The 16,666-nt window shown below is 40.9% G+C and overlaps 1 protein-coding gene across 9 annotated transcripts in view; it reads right to left on the bottom strand.

Annotated features, from left to right (window-relative positions):
* LOC118393173 (fibroblast growth factor receptor 1-A-like) overlaps nucleotides 1-8,221 on the bottom strand; it is a 47,969-nt gene extending 39,748 nt beyond the window's left edge. For 6 of the 9 annotated variants that reach the window (XM_035785564.2, XM_035785573.2, XM_035785571.2 and 3 more), the window contains exon 1: nucleotides 7,417-8,112. The gene's annotated coding sequence lies outside the window, so the exon portion shown is untranslated. The other 3 variants (XM_035785565.2, XM_035785568.2, XM_035785567.2) reach the window with 3 other exon arrangements.
* Nucleotides 8,222-16,666: the final 8,445 nt, after the last annotated feature.

The following is a 16,666-nucleotide window of genomic DNA, read 5'->3' as shown; positions in this document are numbered from 1 at the left end:
TTGGGTCATTGTCCTGTTGAAAAACAAATGATAGTGGGAGAAAGGGCAAACCAGATGGGATGGCATATCGCTTCAGAATGCTGTGGTAGCCATGCTGGTTAAGTGTGCCTTGAATCCTAAATAAATCACTGACAGTGTCACCAGCAAAGCACACCCACACCACTCCTCCGTGCTTCACGAGGGGATCCATACATGCGGCGATCATCTGTTCACCTACTCTGCGTCTCACAAAGACACAGTGGTTGGAACCAAAAATCTATAATTTGCACTCATCAGACCAAAGGACAGATTTCCACCGGCCTAATATCCACTGCTCGCGTTTCTTGGCCCAAGCAAGCATATTTTTCTTATTGGTGGCCTGTAGTAGTGGTTTCTTTGCAGCAATTTGACCATGAATACCTGATTCATGCAGTCTCCTCTGAACAGTTGATGTTGAGCTGCCTGTTACTCTATGAAGCATTTATTTGGGCTGCAATCTGATGTGCAGTTTACTCGAATGAACTTATCCTCTGCAGCATAGGTAACTCTGAATATTCTTTCCCGTTGTGGTCCGCACGATAACCAGTTTCCACAAATTAACAAGGCACACCTGTTAATTGAAATGCATTCCAGGTGACTACCTCATGAAGCTGGTTGAAAGAATGCCAAGTGTGCAAAGCTGTCATCAAGGCAAAGGGTGGCTTTGAAGAATCTCAAATATAAAACATATTTTGATTTGTTTAACACTTTTGGTTACGACATGACTCCATATGTGTTATTTCATAGTTGATGTCTTCACTATTATTATAGGAACAAGTAAAAATAAAGAAAAACTCTGGAATGAGTGAGTAGGTGTCCAAACTTTTGATGGTACACACACACACACACACACACACACACACACACACACACACTTAGGTTGGAGTCATTAAAACTCATTTTTCAACCACTCCACAAATGTCTTAACAAACTATAGTTTTGGCAAGTCGGTTAGGACATCTACTTTGTGCATGACAAGTAATTTCCCAACAATTGCTTAGACAGATTATTTCATTGTATCACAATTCCAGTGGGTCAGAAGTTGACATACACTAAGTTGACTGTGCCTTTAAACAGCTTGGAAAATTCCAGAAAATTATGTCATGGCTTTAGAGGCTTCTGACAGGGTAATTGACATCATTTGACTGAATTGGAAGTGTACCTGTGGATGTATTTCAAGGCCTAGCTTCAAACTCAGTGTCTCTTTGCTTGACATCATGGGAAAATCAAAAGAAATCAACCAAAACCTCAGGGGGAAAAATGGTGGACCTCCACAAGTCTGGTTCATCTTGGGAGCAGTTTCCAAATGCCTGAAGGTGACACGTTCATCTGTACAAACAACAGTATGCAGGTATAAACACCATGGGACCACGCAGCCGTCATACCGCTCAGGAAGGAGACGCGTTCTGTCTCCTAGAGATGAACGTACTTTGGTGTGAAAAGTGCAAATCAATCCCAGAACAACAGCAAAGGACCTTGTGAAGATGCTGGAGGAAACAGGTACAAAAGTATCTGTATCCACAGTAAAACGAGTCCTATATTGACATACCCTGAAAGGCCGCTCAGCAAGGAAGAAGCCACTGCTCCAAAACCTCCATAACAAAGCCAGACTACGGTTTGCAACTGCACATGGGGACAAAGATTGTACTTTTTGGAGAAATGTCCTCTGGTCTGATGAAACAAAAATAGAACTGTTTGGCCATAATGACCATCGTTATGTTTGGAGGAAAAAGGGGGAGGCTTGCAAGCCGAAGAACACCATCCCAACTGTGAAGTACAGGGGTGGCAGCATCATGTTGTGGGGGTGCTTTGCTGCAGGAGGGACTGATGCACTTCACAAAATAGATGGTATCATGACGATGGAAAATTATGTGGATATATTGAAGCAACATCTCAAGACATCAGTCAGGAAGCTAAAGCTTGGTTGCAAATGGGTCTTCCAAATGGACAATGACCCCAAGCAGACTTTCAAAGTTGTGGAAAAATGGCTTAAGGTCAACAAAGTCAAGGCATTGGAGTGGCCATCACAAAGCCCTGACCTCAATCAGAACATTTGTGGGCAGAACTGAAATGGTGTGTGCGGGCAAGGCCTACAAACCTGACTCAGTTACACCCGCTCTGTCAGCAGGAATGGGCCAAAATTCAACAAACTTATTGTGGGAAGCTTGTGGAAGGCTACCCGAAATGGTTGACCCAAGTTAAACAATTGAATCTCTTCGAGCTAGGGGGCAGTATTTTTAAATCTGGATGAAAAGCGTGCCCAAAGTAAACTGCCTGTTACTCAGGCCCAGAAGCTAGGATATGCATATAATTGGTAGATTTGGATAGAAAACACTCTAAAGTTTCTAAAAAACTGTTAAAATAATGAGTATAACAGAACAGATATGGCAGGTGAAAACCTGAGGACAAACCATCCCCCAAAAATGTTCAGCCTACCACTTTTCCAATGGCTGTCATGTTATTTCTGAGGCGAAAACCTCCCAGATTGCAGTTCCTAGGGCTTCCACTGTATGTCAGTCTTTAGAAAGAGTTTCAGGCTTGTTTTTGAAAAAAATGAGTTAGAATTTGTAGTTTTTCTAAGTGGCTGCCATTTTGGCTGTAGTGTTTCCATGTGCGTGGATGAGAGCACGTTCTTTGTTTTTTTTTTTAAATCTCCGGTAAAGACAATAACGATTCTCCGTCTTAAATGTTATCGTTTATTGGGATTCATTTTGTATGCATTTTGAAGGAGGTTAAACCGGTGAAGTATTGAATGAAGCGCACCAGCTAAACTGAGTTTTGGGGGATATAATGGATTTCATTGAACAAAAGGACCTTTTGTGATGTAGCTGGGACCTTTTGGAGTGCCAACAGAAGAAGAGCTTCAAAGGTAAGGCATTTATTATATCACTATTTCTGACTTTCATGGCGCACCTGCCTTGGTTGAATTTTTTTCCCATGCTTTTGTATGAGGGGCGCTGTCCTCAGATAATCGCATGGTGTGCTTTCACAGTAAAGCCTTTTTGAAATCTGACACAGCGGCTGGATTATCAAGAAGTTTATTTTGACGTTTGACACTTGTATTTTCATGAATGTTAAATATTTCTATCATTTGAATTTCGCGCTCTGCAATTTCACAGGATGTTGAGGTGGATCGCTAGCGGAACACCTGCTCCAGAAAAGTTACAGAAAGGTGTGCCAGCAGCATACCACTCTGCATACCACTGCTGGCTTGCTTCTGAAGCTAAGAAGGGTTGGTCCTGGTCAGTTCCTGGATGGGAGACCAGATGCTGCTGGAAGTGGTGTTGGAGGGCCAGTAGGAGGCACTCTTTCCTCTGGTCTAAAAAAATGTCCCAATGCCCCATGGCAGTGATTGGGGACATTGCCCTGTGTAGGGTGCAGTCTTTCGGATGGGACGTTAAACGGGTGTCCTGACTCTCTGAGGTCATTAAAGATCAGCATGGCACTTATCATAAGAGTAGGGGTGTTAACCCCGGTGTCCTGTCTAAATTCCCAATCTGGCCCTCAAACCATCACGGTCACCTAATAATCCCCAGTTTACAATTGGCTCATTCATCCCCCTCCTCTCCCCTGTAACTATTCCCCAGGTCGTTGCTGCAAATGAGAACGTGTTCTCAGTCAACTTCCAGGTTGCAATTGTAAATGAGAACTTGTTCTCAACTTGCCTACCTGGTTAAATAAAAGTAAAATAAAATAAAAAACTTAACTGGTAGAATAACAGATAAATAAAATAAATAAAAACAGACAATGTTACCAAACAGTGTATTGAGTGTATGTAAACATCTGACCCACTGGGAATGTGATGAAAGAAATAAAAGCTGAAATAAATCACTATTATTCTGACATTTCACATTCTTAAAATAAATTGGCCTAAAACAGGGAATTTTTACTAGGATTAATAAAATATAAAAAATATATGCCATTTAGAGGACGCTTTTATCCAAAGCGACTTACAGTCAGTCATGTGTGCATACATTCTACGTATGGGTGGTCCCGGGAATCGAACCCACTACCCTGGCGTTACAAGCGCCATGCTCTACCAACTGAGCTACAGAAGGACCATTACATTTCAGGAATTGTGAAAAACTGAGTTTAAATGTATTTGACTAAGGTGTATGTAAACTTCTGACTTCAACTGTATGCATGCATGTATGTATGCATGTCTAGTACCAGTCAAAAGTTTGGACACACCTACTCACTCATTCATTTTTACTTTACCAGGGAAGACACATTTTCAAAATGTGTGTATGTATTGTATTGTGCAGGGCACATTTTGAAAGAGACCTACGTCTCAATGTGTCTTCCCTGGTAAAGTAAACATGAATAAAAAAGGACTGAATTCTTCCAAGTTTCTAAATATGTTTAGTTACTATGCATATGCATCAAGTATTGTAACAAGGTGATCTCCATTTCAAAAGATGTATAACTTCAGTCTATTTTTCATATAAATTACAGGTAATATTCTCCAATGCAGGCTAAGTTATTCAATGCCGCATTTCACCACAAACTATTATTAAATCACTGAAACAACTTTCCAGAGAAACAGTAAGCTACAATAACTCTGTGCCAACCCAGCAGCCTAGTTAATTACAGGGCAGGACAATTCCTCACTTCCTTTCCTACAGCTCAACAGAAAAACTTTTTTTCCTGGTGAACTCCCTAAGGGAATGCCGCTTAGCTCAACCATCCATCTTCTCCCTCTCATTTAAAACCAACTTGATAGTAACTTTGTAGGCTCATTGACACTATCCATTCTAAACCTGCTTCCATACAAAGTCAGCATTAGCAACACTGAATTGGCAAAGCAGGCTTTTGGGGTGGACACATGATTTAATTTATACTGAACAAAACTAAAACGCAACAATTTAAAATATTTTACTGAGTTACAGTTCATATAAAGTAATCAGTCAATTTAAATAAATAAATTAGGCCATAATTTATGGATTTCACATGACTGGGAATACAGAAACACATATATGTTGGTCACATATACCTTTAAAAAAATAAAGTATGGGCAAGGATCAGAAAACCAGTCAGTATCTGGTGTGACCACCATTTGCCTCATGCAGTGCGACATCTCCTTTGCATAGAGTTGAACAGGCTGTTGATTTTGGTCTGTGGAATGTTGTCCCACCCCTCTTCAATGGCTGTGCAAAGTTGCTGGATATTAGTGGGAATTGGAACACGCTGTCGTACACGTTGATCCAAAGCATCCCAAACACGGTCAATTGGTGGCATGTCTGGTGAGTTTGCAGGCCATGCAAGAACTGGGACAGGTTTAGCTTCAAGGAATTGTGTACAGAATCTTGCGACATGGGGCCGTGCATTATCATGCTGAGACACGAGGTGATGGTGGCAGATTAATGGTACAACAATGGGCCTCAGGATCTTGTCACGGCATCTCTGTGCATTCAAATTGCCGTTGATAAAATGCAATTGTGTTGGTTGTTCGTAGCTTATGTCTGCCCATACCATAACACCATGGGGCATTCTGTTCACAGCATTGACATCAGCAAAATGATCGCCCACACAACGCCATACATGTGGTTTGCGGTTGTGAGGCCGTTTGGACCTACTGCCAAATTCTCTAAATTGACGTTGGAGGCGGCTTATGGTAGAGAAGTTAACATTCAATTCTCTGGCAACAGCTCTGGTGGACATTCCTGCAGTAACCAATCGCACGCTCCCTCAAATCTTGATACAGCTCTGGCGTTATTGTATGTGACAAAACTGCATATTTTAGTGGCCTTATTGTCCCCATCACGAGATGCACCCATGTAATGATCATGCCGTTTGCTATGCCACACCGGTCAGGTGGATGGATTATCATAGCAAAATAAAATAAAAAGTTCAATAACAGGGCTAAACTAATCTGTGCACAAAATGAGAGAAATAATATTTGTGAGTATGGAATATTTCTGGGATCTTTTATTTCAGTTCATGAAACATGGGACCAACACTTCACATTAAGCATTTATATTTCTGCTCAGTGAAGTTTGAGGTGTGCACTATAAAAAGTGATGGGGCAATCTACTTTCCTCATACCACATAGATAGATCTCAGTTGTTTTCACAAAGAGCCACAAGCAAGAATGAATCTGCAAGCAGAACAGTTACCTGTTTGCATTGTACAGTATGTACTATTCTCCCAATAAGTATGCTTACTACTTGGGGAAACAGACAGCCTGAAATCAAAAACCTGTAACTGATACTTCTAAGTAGTATTATTTCACAGCAAAAAAGCATCTTCCAATCAATATGCTCTTGATCTTATTTGTTTCACGTTGTAAACACTTGTTGTGAACATTCAACATGTGCATTCTTGGAAGTCAATGTAGTTGATTAAGATTATTCCCAGGAGCCTGTTTGCTTGTTTGTTTCACATAACTCTCGAGTACTAAAGCATCTTTCCTTAAAAAAGTAGATAATTTAAAGCAGAAGGGCACCTAATTCCAATCGGAGGTAAATAAATCATGCAAAGAACACTTTTTTTTGTTTTCTTCAGAAGTTAATTTCAAATTATGGGCTATTTTGAAGACGGACTCAAGCAAAATCTTGTGCAAACATGTTATGTCAAAACAAGCACTGACTTGAAGCTTTTAATTGGCCAGGAACACATGTGACGGAGGTAAAGGCAATATATCTAACAAAAAGGGAATGACAAACACATTTTCAAAATAAACATTACAAAGACAGTAAAATACACTGCATACTCACCACGCCATAATATTTCTTAATTGAAAATGCAAACTGATAAAACCCTCTAACCAAAGGTGCAACATTTTGCATGTCATACTGAGGAAGGGGAACTTAAATCCTAATGTAGGCCTATGTTAGGGCTAATTGACGAGATCAACCAGAAAAGCAACAAAATAAATTACAACAAATAAATACTCAACTTTAATCTTCTCTCCCAATGTCCCAAGTGTTTGAAGAGGTGCCTGAGCTTCCAGATGGTTATTGCCCCCCCCCACCACTACTCCAAATGCTCTCCCAAACTAATTAAGCACATGACAAACAAATTCAATTACAAAACCATCACCAAATGTAAAATTTTCAACCGAATACACAGGCAATTTTCTAAAATGTGTCAAATAACTTGAAGGGGAAAATAAAAAGTCCAGTCACATCATTGGTGCATGGTTTGTTTCCAAACCAGAAACATATGTCCAGACTCCATATAGGAAGGAGGGGGACTAGTGTTACAGGCAATTAAAAAAAAAAAAAAAGTTAAACAAAAATGATCTTTCTGAGAGTCATCTGTCACAATGTGGATACCTGATACTGATCTAAATAATGCTAGCTAGGTCTCCCTCACTAAAAATAATTCTAGCAGCACGCGCTGTGCCGAACATGTAAATACAAATTATTCCAATTTACACCTTTTAAAAAAACCTACCTTTTTGACAAAACCCTCGAGGGGCGACGAAACTGCCAGCGTAGAAAAATGTTGTACTCCGAGATTTGATGTTAATTTTTTCTTTTACAAAAGTTTGAATATCCAAAGTAGTTTATTTTAACCCGTAAATATGCGGTATTAAAACGAGGAAACTTTTACAATATATTATACTTTTCCCACGTTTACCCAACTTGCCCAAAAGAAAAGAAAACAATGCGCAAAGCATCAAAAGAAAGCTCCTCCAGGGAGAGGTCTGCCCCAATCCCAGACCTTCAAATGTACAAGGTAAAAACGTAGAAAGAAAAAAAATGTAGGATATGACCACACTAGCTACTATAAAATGTGATGCAGTCTAGTTGTACCTTTCGGCACGAAAAGGTGTGCAATATTCCCACTTCAATTCTAAGAGATTTTAGAAGCGATAGAAGATCCGTTCGTCGTTTTCATAAATCCATTAGCTCACGAAGAAACAGTCAAACCGATTCCAAAAGTTCCTTTCCTGGGGTTTTACTGGCTGAAAGACTCGATATTAAATTGTTTTAATTGTGCGTTCATGTCTATCTAACTTCTCTCAACTCAGGCTGCCCTCGACCACCCCCGGCCAAATTACTGCATACAGACAACGAGATTCCAGATTCGTGGAAGCCTTCCCCCCCGACCATCGCAGCAAATGCCTATTCGCATCACTCGGTTAGAACAAACCTGGCTTCCCCTGCCATCCACAACACCTCCGTACCCACGTTTTTCAGCGCGCTCTTTGCATTGTGGGATTGTAGTTCTAAACGCGCGCTCTTTGCCCTCACACACTCAACACATTTCAGATTTTTTTCTTTTAACAGGAAATTATACTAATTTGTATTACTGCATGTATGCTAATGTTCCTTTGAATGCTCAGCATTGATCCCGGAACAGACTTACTATAAAAGACACACACACATACACACCATTCTATTTATCACAGTAGCTGCTGGGCATTAAGGCTTAACTGTATAGAACACAATATGTTGGCAATTAGACCTGACATAATACATGTAAATCCAGGACACTCAAATTAGTATAATATTGGATGGGTAGACGTATAACGCGAACGTCTAGCAACCCGAAGGTTGCGTGTTTGAATCTCATCACGGACAACGTTAGAATTTTAGCCAATTAGCAACTTTGCAACTACTTACTACTTTTTAGCCACTTTGCAACTCCTTAGCATGCTAGCTAACCCTTCCGCTAATTTCAACCCTTTAACCTAAATCCAAACCTTAACCCCTAGCCTAGTTAACGTTAGCCATATAGCTAACATTAGCATTACCCACTGAGCCACCTAGCTAACAAATTGCAATTCATAACATATTGTACGAATTGCAATTTGTAACATATCATATGAATTGTAATTCATAACATATTATACGAAATGGACGATGGAAATCCACAAATGAATACATACCGTAACATGTCATATTAATTGGAGTGTTCCGGATTTACATTTACTATGTTACGTCTACCCCTGAGTCCAGGATGGATAGAGATGCTACAGATTCTGCTACTGAAAGACAAATACCTCATTTCAGGCTGGGCTACAAGTAAGGCTGTTTATAACAGGTAGTAGTTACTGAATCTTGTTACAGAAAACGCCAGAAAGAATGTATCTACCTAGTTGACCATTACCCAGGCTTATTCTTTTTGAGAGCAATAATGCAGATCTGAAAGGCCCCCATTGACCTACTAAAGGGGGCCCCCATTGACCAACTATAGCAATGCATGGAGGTGGCAATGAGGTGTGAACAAGACCAACAGAGACTAATGAGGAGAATACTCATGGTGCATTTTCACTGAGGATTTACCCCAGTGTTTTAACAAAAAGCTTAAGACTTTTGTGTTTCCACCTCCACGGCCCGGCTCCTAGAACACTGGGCCATGGCCTCAGTGGACCTGCACCGACTTGCGGCAAAGGCAAGGCCGCTGGGGCTTTTCATGTATAATTTTCATAACAATAAGCAAACTGTGAACATGGGTATAGACCTTCGACGGTTAACACCTTTTCACAAAGCAACTTTTTTGATTCTTCTCTTCACAAGTCCTCACTGTCAGCCCTAGCTATGGAAACACAATTTCCCTAGTAATTATTTTATGTAACCTTTATTTAACTAGGCAAGTCAGTTAAGAACAAATTATTATTTATAATGACGGCCTACCCCAGCCAAACCCTAACCCGGACGATTCTGGGCCAATTGTGCGCAATATGAGACTCCCAATCACAGCCAGTTGTGTGAGTGAGAGAGAGTGAGAGAGAGAGTGAGTGAGTGAGGCTATGTGCACACTGCCCACAAAATGAGGTGGAAACTGAGCTGCACTTCAAATGTATGACCATATTAGAGACACATATTTCCCTCAGATTACACAGATCTGCAAAGAATTCGAAAACAAACCCAATTTTGATAAACTCCCATATCTATTGGGTGAAATACCACAGTGTGCCATCACATCAGCAAGACTTGTGTCCTGTTGCCACAAGAAAAGGGAACAAACACCATTGTAAATACAACCCATATTTATTTTTATTTATTTTATTTTTTGTACTTTAACTATTTGCACATAATATGACATTTAAAATATCTTTATTCTTTTGGAATTTTTGTGAGTGTAATGTTTGCTGTTAATTTTTATTGTTTATTTCACCTTTGTTTATTATCTACTTCACTTGCTTTGGCAATGTTAACATATGTTTCCCATGCCAATAAAGCCCTTAATTTGAATTGAAATTTAAATTAAATTTGAATTGAAAGATATATATAAGTAAGAAAATAAACTAGAAGATAGGAAAAAAATAAAAATGAATGCAGGCTCAGTAGAAAACACTGATGCCAGTTTGAAGAATGTAAATAAGTGCCCTAAAGATGTATCAATGCAATAGTAATAATGATACTACATGATACTACATAACAGACCTAAGATTTTGTGGTGAAGACTAACTATATGCTTTTTCTTATTTCTCTACCTGAGACATTCCACTCACATACATTTCAAACCCATGTTTGATGGCAATAGCAAGCTAAAACTGTGTGTCACATCTAAAACCACTTTACAGTAACTGGATAGAGAACCATATGAGGACATCAACACTATTTTAAATAGCAGCAGTGTGAGCACATCTGGTAACTTACTCACTGCAAAGCATAAAAGCCACTGCTCTCTGACTCCGATCAATCACATCTTTTATATATAGGGACTTCATATGGTCTTTGTCTTTGATGCCATGTCACCCCTGCGCTGCCTCATTTGATTTGCATCACATGCCTAATAAATGAAGTTCTCCTAATCTCATTTGCATTGACACATGCATCCCAGTTTGGTTGTCTCCCACACAAGGAGTAAAATTAACAGCAGAGTTGGAAGGGAAAGGCCGGATGTATTATTCTATAGTAATAGTAAATATATCTTTAATACTTTAGCATCTTTATATTAATACACAAAAACACAGTTTATTTTGTATGTTTTACACAGTATGGTTATGCTTGTATTATTATGAAATGCGAGGAGCAACTGCATGGCTAATCACCGGTAATTAGCCCCCAGCAATCTCACGTCTCAAACAATGGCATTGTGCTCTTTTGGTATACAGTAGGTGTACCATTACTCTCCAATGACAGAGTGAAAAAACATAACATCTCTGCTGCTGCATTGGTTACAGCTCCAGGCAAGCAGAGCAGAGTTTCTACTAGGTAGATTCATTTCCTCACAAGCCCAATATCTTACTATCTGTTCCTCATCACAAACATAAAGGGAAGCACTATACTAGGGCTGGAAGGGGAAAGGTGGCCAAGGCAGCAGCTACTCTTCCTGGGGTCCAGGAAAATTAAGGCAGTTAAACAATTTAAAAAACATTACAATACATTTACAACAGATTTCACAACACATTAAGTGTGTGCCCTCAGGCCACTACTCTACTACCACATATCTACAACACAAAATCCATGTGTACGTGTGTGTATAGTGCGTATGTTATCGTGTGTGTATGCATGTGTTTGTGCCTGTGTTTGTGTCTCTTCACAGTCCCCGCTGTTCCATAAGGTGTATTTTTATCTGTTTTTAAAATCTAATTTTACTGCTTGCATGAGTTACTTGATGTGGAATAGAGTTCCATGTAGTCATAGCTCTATGTAGTACTGTGCGCCTCCCATAGTCTGTTCTGGACTTGGGGACTGTGAAGAGACCTCTGTTGGCATGTCTTGTGAGGCATGCATGGGTGTCCGAGCTGTGTGCCAGTAGTTCAAACAGACATTGGATTCAACATGTCAATACCTCTCACAAATACAAGTAGTGATGAAGTGAATCTCTCCTCCACTTTGAGCGAGGAGAGATTAACATGCATATTATTAATGTTAGTGTCCTGTTCTGAGCCAATTGCAATTTTCCTAAGTCCCTCTTTGTTGGACGTGACCACACGACTGAACAGTAGTCCAGGTGCGACAAAACTAGGGCCTGTAGGACCTTCCTTGTTGATAGCACTGTTAAGAAGGTAGAGCAGAGCTTTATTATAGAGACTTCTCCCCATCTTAGCTACGGTTGTTTCGACCATTACATTTTACAATCCAGGGTTACTCCAAGCAGTTTAGTCACGGCAACTTGCTAAATTCCCACATTATTCATTGCCAGATTTAGTTCAGGCTTAGGGTTTAGTGAATGATTTGTCCCACATACAATGCTTTTATTTTTTTGTATTTTTTATATTTAGGGCTAACTTGTTCTTTTCCACACATTCTGAAACTAACTGCAGCTCTTTGTTAAATGTTTCAGTAATTTCTGTTGCTGTAGTAGCTGACGTGTATAGTGTTGAGTCATCCACATACGTAGACATACTGGCTTTACTCATGTCGTTAGTAAAGATTGAAAAAAGTAAGGGGCCTATGGGGAATTCATGATTCTACTTGGATTATGTTGGAGAGGCTTCCATTAAAGAACACCCTCTGTGTTCTGTTAGACAAGTAACTCTTTATCCACAATATAGCAGGAGTGTAAAACCATCACACATACGTTTTTCCAGCAGCAGACTACGATCGATAATGTCAAAAGCCACACTGAAGTCTAACAAAACAGCCCCCACAGGCCTCCTGAGTGGCACAGCGGTCTAAGGCACTGCATCGCAGCGTAACCAGCGTCGTCCGGTTTAGGGGAGGGTTTGGCCGGCCGGGATGTCCTTGTCCCATCGAGCTCTAGCGACTCCTGTGACGGGCTGGACACCTGCACGCTGACTTTGGTCGCCATTTGTATGGTGTTTCTTGGCACTGCAGCTTGGCAGGGTTGTGTTTCGGAGGACGCATGGCTCTCAACCTTCACCTCTCCCGAGTCCGTACGGGAGTTGTAGAGATTGGACAAGATTGTAACTACCAATTGGATATCATGAAATTGGGGGTAAAAAGTACAAAAAAGAAGCCCCCACAATCCTTTTATCAGCAATTTCTCTCAGCCAATCATCAGTCATTTGTGTAAGTGCTGTGGTTGTTGAATGTCCTTCCCTCTAAATGTGCTGAAAGTCTGTTGTCAATTTGTTTTCTGTAAAATAGCATTGTATCTCGTCAACCACAATTTTTTCCAAAAGTTTACTGAAGGTTGGTAACAGGCTGATTGGTCTGCTATTTGAACCAGTAAATGGGGCGTTACTATTTTTAGGTAGAGGAATGACTTTTGTTTCCCTCCAGGCCTGAGGGCACATACTTTCTAGTTGGCTTAAATGAAGATGGCAAATAGGAGGAACAATATCGTCTGCTATTATCCTCAGTAATGTTCCATTCAAGTTGTCAGACCCTGGTGGCTTGTCATTGTTGATAGACAACAATCATTTTCCCACCTCTTCCACACTCCCTTAATGAAATTCAAAATTGAAATGCCTTTCTTTCATAATATGGTCAGATAAACAGTACCATTCAAAAGTTTGGACACACCTATTCATTCCAGGGTTTTTCTTTATTTTTGCTATTTTCTACATTGTAGAATCATAGTGAAGACATCAACATGATAAAATAACACACATGGAATCATGTAGTAACCAAAAAACTGTTAAACAAATCTAAATCTATTTTATATTTGAGATTAGTAGCCAACCTTTGCCTTGATGACAGCTTTGCACACTCTTGGCATTCTCTCAACCAGCTTCATGAGGTAGTCACCTGGAATGCATTTCAATTAACAGGTGCGCCTTGTTAAGTTAAATAGTGGAATTTCTTTCCTTAATGCATTTGAGCCAATCAGTTGTGTTGTGAAAAGGTTGTGGTGGCATACAGAAGATAGCTATTTGGTAAAAGATTAAGTCCATATTATGGCAAGAACAGCTTGCCATAATAAGCAAAAAGAAATCACATTCCATCATTACTTCAAGACATGAAACCATCACGGTCACCTAACAATCCCCAGTTTACACTTGGCTCATTCATCCCCATCCTCTCCCCTGTAACTATTCCCCAGGTCGTTGCTGCAAATGAGAGCATGTTCTCAGTCAACTTACCTGGTAAAATAACGGATAAAAAAAGGTCAATCAATCCAGAAAATGTCAAGAACAAGCAAAAACCATCAAGCACTATGATGAAACTGGCTCTCATGAGAAGCTGCCACTGGAAAGGAAGATTCAGAGTTACCTCTGCTGCAGAGGATAAATTCATTAAAGTCACTAGCCTAAGGAATTGCAGCCAAAATAAAGGCTTCACAGAGTTCACAGAGTTCAAGTAACAGACACATCTCAACATCAACTGTTCAGAGGAGACTGCGTGAATGTGGTATTCATGGTGAGACACAGAGTAGGTGAAAGGATGATCTCTGTACGTGTGGTTCCCACCGTGAAGCATGGATGATTTGATGGTGATGGGGTGCTTTTCTGGTGACACTGTCAGTGATTTATTTAGAATTCAAGGCACACTTAGCCAGCATGGTTTCCACAGCATTCTGCTGCGATACACTATCCCATCTGGTTTGGGCTGAGTGTGAATATCATTTGTTTTTCAACAGGACAATGACACAACTCACCTCCAGGCTGTGTAAGAGCTATTTGACCAAGAAAAAGAGGGATGGAGTGCTGCATCAGATGACCTGGCCTCCACAATCACCCGACCTCAACTCTTCAAGACTGTTGGAAAAGCATTCCAAGTGAAGCTGGTTGAGAGTGTGCAAAGCTGTCATCAAGGCAAAGGGTGGCTACTTTGAAGAATATAACATATTAAATATATTTTGATTTGTTTACCACATTTTTGTTTACTACATGATTCTGTATGTGTTATTTCATAGTTGTGATGACTTCACTATTATTCTACAATGTAGAAAATAGTAAAAATAAAGAAAAACCCTTGAGTGAGTAGGTGTGTCCAAACTTTTGAATGGTACTGTACCTAGATGTGTAGTCTCAGCGCTTTGATGCTGGCATGCCCTGCCTAAGTTTGCTAATCTTGCCAATTAAAAATTATTAAAGTATTTTGCAATATCAATGGGTTTTGTGATGAATGAAGCCATCTGATTCAATGAACGATGGAGCTGAGTTTGCCTTTTTGCCCAAAATTTAATTTAAGGTGCTTCAAAGCTTCTAACGTCATTCTTTATGGCATTTTCTTTGTTTCATAGTGTAGTTTCTTCTTATTTTTATTCAATGATTTCATGATGATGATTTCTCTATTTGCAGTACGTTTGCCAATAGGTTGTGCAGCCAGACTTTTTTGCCATTCCTTTTGCCTCATACCTCACCTCAACCAAACAATTTTTCAGTTCCTCATCAATCCACAGGGATTTAACAGTTTTCAAGGTCATTTCCTTAATGGTTGTATGCTTGTTACTAACTGGGATAAGCAAATTCATAAATGTGTCAAGTGCAGCGTCTGGTTACTCGTCCTTACACACCACAGACCAACAAATATTCTTTACATCAAAAACATAAGAATCACTACAAAACTTATTGTATGACCTCTTATACACTATATTAGGCCCAGTCTTTGGAACTTTGGTTTTCCTAGATATGGCTATATTTTTTGAGTAATAAAATATCATGAACACTTACCAAGCTGCGCTTTGGCCCGATCCTCATTCTGGCGAGAGCCGTGACAGAACTACCCACCAAAAAAAGGACCAAGCAATGTGGTCAAGCGGAGAAGGGATCCTGGGCACGGGAGAGAAGGGAGTTTAGGACATCGTGGACATGGGAGGAGATCATGGCAGGCGACAAAAGCCTGCCATGGAAACAGGCAGAGACAGATAGAGAGGAGCGGAGAGATCAGGAATTACGGCAAAGACGGGAGCACGAGGCAACCCCAAAAATGTTTTGGGGGAAGCCACACGGGTTGGCGAGCGGGGAAGAGCGGAGTTGGTCATGGTTCCATGTCATGTTTTCCGGTTTTACGCACCGTGCCTTCAGTGCACAGTCACAGCCCGTTGCGTGCAGTACATGCTCTCCAGCCCGGTGAATCCTGTGCCTGCTCCACGAGCCAGGCCTCCAGTGTGTCTCTCCAGCTCGGTGAGTCCTGTGCTTGCTCCACGGACCAGGCCTGCATGTTTCTCCCCAGCCTGGTGTGTCCGGAGCCTTCAGCGACGGACCCCAGTCTGGAGCCTTCAGCAACGGTCCCCAGTCCGGAGCCTGCAGCGACGGTTCCCAGTCTGGAGCCTCCGGCGATGATCGGCGGTCTGGTTCCTCCGGTGAAGGTCCATGCACAAGGGCCGCCACCAAAGTGGAGGGATCTGCGGGTGGAGGGGGGTCTATGTCCTGCACCGGAGCCGCCGCCGTGAAGGGATGCCCACCCGGACCCTCTCCTTTAGAGTCAGGTTTTGCGGCCGGAGTCCGCACCTTTGGGGGTACTGTCACACCCTGGCCATAGAGAGGCTTTTATTCTCTATTTTGGTTAGGCCAGGGTGTGACTAGGGTGGGCATTCTAGTTCCCTTATTTCTATGTTAGTGTGATTCCCAATCAGAGGCAGCTGTCTATCGTTGTCTCTGATTGGGGATCATATATAAGTTGTCATTTTCTGTTTTGTGGGATGTTGTTTTCTGTTTGTAATCTGTACCTGACAGTACTGTTCTGTTTTTTGATAATAAATATCATGAACACTTTCCACGCTGCGTTTTGGTCCACTCCTTCAAACTGAGAGCTGTTACAATGTTAGTTCAGGGTGAGCTGCACACAGTGGACTTCCTACTAGGGCACACTGCCTCAGTGCTAACAGTATAACTCCGGTTCATAGGCACATGATTACTGCATACAAACGCTGTGGGATTAGCAGAGGCATT

The sequence above is a fragment of the Oncorhynchus keta genome, chromosome 14, assembly GCF_023373465.1.
Source record: "Oncorhynchus keta strain PuntledgeMale-10-30-2019 chromosome 14, Oket_V2, whole genome shotgun sequence".
Classification (NCBI taxonomy): Eukaryota; Metazoa; Chordata; class Actinopteri; order Salmoniformes; family Salmonidae; genus Oncorhynchus; species Oncorhynchus keta.
Note: the sequence above shows the minus strand (reverse complement) of the source record. Positions and strands in the feature narration are given on the sequence as shown.